Below are 3,478 nucleotides of genomic sequence, written 5' to 3' on the forward strand. Positions count from 1 at the left end.
CTGGATGAACAGTAGACAGTGGAGGGCTGGATGAATAGTAGACGGTGGAGGGGTGGTTGAACAGTAGCCGGTGGAGTAGCGCGCGGTGGAGGCTGGATGAACAGGAGCCCGTGGAGGCGGGAGGAGGTCGATGGTAGCTCGTGGAGGCTGGAGGAGGTCCACAGTGGAGATGAATAGTATCCCATGGAGTCCCGTTTTGCGGTACGCCACACCCCTCCCGATGAACAGGACCCCCGTTTCGACCCTAGGAGGTCCATTTCCTCCGTTTAGCGGTACGCCACACCCCTCCCGATGAACAGGACCCCCGTTTCGACCGTAGGAGGTCTGTTTCCTCCGTTTTGCGGTACGCCACACCCTCCCGATCAACAGGACCCCGTTCCGAACGTGGCCGGTCGAACACAAGGCTGTTTCCTTCGTTCTGCGGTACGCCAGCCCTTGTTTCCATCGCCTGTTCCGTCCAAGCCGGTTGGCTCCCACGCGTTCCGTTGCCTCCCGATGAACACGACGCATTTTGTTGCCTCCCCATGAACACGACGCATTCCGTTGCCTCCCCATGAACACGATGACAACTCTGTTTCTCTGTTCCGACCCAGCCATGTACGTATGCGCGAGTAGGTGTTTGAGACCCTGCCCTATGTACGTACGTGGCCATATTTTCTTTCTTGCACCCTTGCCGATGTACGTACGTGTACATGCTACGTGCGCGCCTCTACTACAACACGTGCGTGCCTCTACATCGACCAGTATGTACGTACACGTTCGCGACTAGAATGACAACGCTACGTATGCTTCGACCAGGTGGGTCCCGACTGTCAGGCACTTCCTTGCCTGCAAAGATGTAGCTGGTGGGTCCCAACAGTCAGGGGGGCGAATCGTTTTGTTTTTTGCCCGGACGCACTTCCTTGTGTGCGAAGATGTAGCTGGTGGGTCCCAGCAGTCAGGGGGGCGAATCGTTTTTTTGCCCGGACGCACTTCCTTGCATGCGAAGATGTAGCTGGTGGGTTCCAGTAGTCAGGGGGAAACGTTTTTTTCGCGAAATACGGTGGCCCGTCCGGTGGGTCCCTGCTGTCAGGTGGAGGAATAATTATTTTGCGCGTAATAAGGAGGCACTTCCTTGTGGCCGCCGTGAACCCAGCTGTCAGCCTCTCCACGCACAGTACTCTTCCGATGGAAGTCGGTCGTTGACCACATTGACCACACCGCGCCGAGAGCACCACGGCGGTGGACGACGGCGAGGCCTAGGAAGGGGACGACACGGAGCCGGGGAAGACGTAGCAGTGAATGCCCACGCGAAGAGGAGTACGAGGGTGAGGCTGTCGTCGCCGCAGAATAACAGGGGGTGTGGGTGAGTAGAGGGATGGCCTGGCCAGCGGTGGGAGTAGTAGGGGGCGGTGAGGCCTCCGCGGCATCACAGCCGGCCACGGGAGGCAGGAGCATGCGGCACGACCGACGCTGATTTGGGCGGCTGGAGCACGAAGACCAGAGGTTGAAGAAGCACTACGGCCGTTGGATGGACATCGTACGGTCATTGGAGCTAGAGTCGTTCATATTGACTAAGTTGACAAAGCCCTCCATCCTCGTAAACTTAGTAGGCCCACAAGTCAGCCTCCCAATAAGGAGGCATTTCCGGTGGGTCCAAGATGATAGCGGGGGGAACGTTTTTTCGCGAAATACAGAGACCCTTCCGGTGGGTCCGAGCTATCAGGTGGAGGAATCATTATTTTGCGCGTAATAAGGAGGCATTTTCCTGTGTGGGCCCCTACTATCAGCCTCTTCCGATGGCTGTTGTTTGTTGACCATGTTGACCTCACTGCGCCGACAGCACAAACGCGGTGGACGAGGGCGGGGCCCAGGAAGAGAACCACCCGGAGCCGGCGAAGCCTCCACAGCGGATGCCCACGCTGAGGGGAGAACGAGCGCTGACTGGTCGGCAGCGGGGTGAGGCTGACGTCGCCAGAAAATAACAGGATGTGTGGGTGGTTAGAGGGATGGCCTGGCGGCAGCACAGCCAGCCACGGGAGGAGGGAGCATGCAGTCCCGTCGGCGCTGGTTTCGGCGGCTGGAGCAGGAAGATCAGAGATTGAAGAAGCACGGTGGCCGTTGGATGGACATCCAACAGTCACTGCTGTGTGTTGACTAAGTTGACAAAGCCTTGCGTACGCGTCAAAAAAAATTTAGGACAGCGTCATCGTCAACCTAGTAGGCCCAGAAGTCAGCCTCCAAATCTATGGAAAACATCATACAACCCAATAGCCATTATTTTCAATAATTTACAGCCCATTTGCTAATTCTTAAGGATATTTGAAGCCCATATTCTTTTTATTAGCATTACAGACCATATATTCTGGGCACTGCTAAAAAATTCAACGAAATTTTGCATATTTCGGTGGGGTCCGAACTCTTTTAATCACGAAATTTCGAGTCACGTTAAAAATAGTTTTCAAAAAATTATATCAAAATAAAATCCAAAAAACAATTCTCCGCAAAAAAATGAATGAAATTTAGAATCTTAACTAGCAAGATGCCCGTTCGTTGCACGGAACATGAAGATGCATTTGTATGAGTAGTTTATCTTGTGGTTGAAAAGATGATATTTTAATGTAATTGGCAGTTGGCTTTGGTTTTTATAAGAGTAGAGAGTAGAGAAATCCTGAAAAAATGATATTTTAATGCAATTGCCGGTTGGCTTTGGTTTAAAAATTTACAGGCCATTTCTTACAACTTATAGCCCATTTTCTGGGGAAGCCCATTTCTTATCCCTCCTCGTCTTGAAAGATTTGCAGCCCAGCAGGGCTGAGAAAAGCAAGTAGGCCTCAGTTTTGGTATTCTCCAAAAAAAAAGAACTGGGCTAGCCAATTTCAGAAAGAAAAAATATCAACTGGGCTCGTCATGTGCTTAATAAAAGTGTAAGCATGGGCTAGATGGGCCACAGCCCCCGCACAACGCGTAGTTGAGCTCCATCTCTGAAACTGAAAAACAACTGGACGAGCTGCCGGGTCCCTGGTATTATCCGCTCGTTGTGTAATTTTCTTGTTTATTGACTACATTGACAATGGCGTGGAACCTAGTTGTCAAACAATTAGGAGGAAGTATTGTTTTGGCTTGTAATAACGAGGCACCTGCTTGCGAAATGCAATGACCCTGGTGGGTCCATACTGTCAGCCTCTCCGCGTACAGTCATCTCCTGATTCCTCTTGGTTGTTGACCATGTTGACAACACCAGACGGCGGCGAGCACAGCGAGCTAACCAAGGCGGAGAACGATGGCAAGGCCTCGGACGGGAACGAACAGCAGCCATGGAAGATGCGGTAGTGTAGTGGCAAGTGGAGGGGAGTACGAGGGCAACATACAAATGGTACAAAAAGCCCAAGGATTAATTGTTTATCAAATTTTTAGACAAAACCCAGATTGAACATGACAGTAACATCTTCCCAACCACTCTTTTTTGCAGCCACAAACAAATGGATCGGTCTGATCC

The sequence above is a fragment of the Triticum aestivum genome, chromosome 7B (assembly GCF_018294505.1).
Source record: "Triticum aestivum cultivar Chinese Spring chromosome 7B, IWGSC CS RefSeq v2.1, whole genome shotgun sequence".
Classification (NCBI taxonomy): domain Eukaryota; kingdom Viridiplantae; phylum Streptophyta; class Magnoliopsida; order Poales; family Poaceae; genus Triticum; species Triticum aestivum.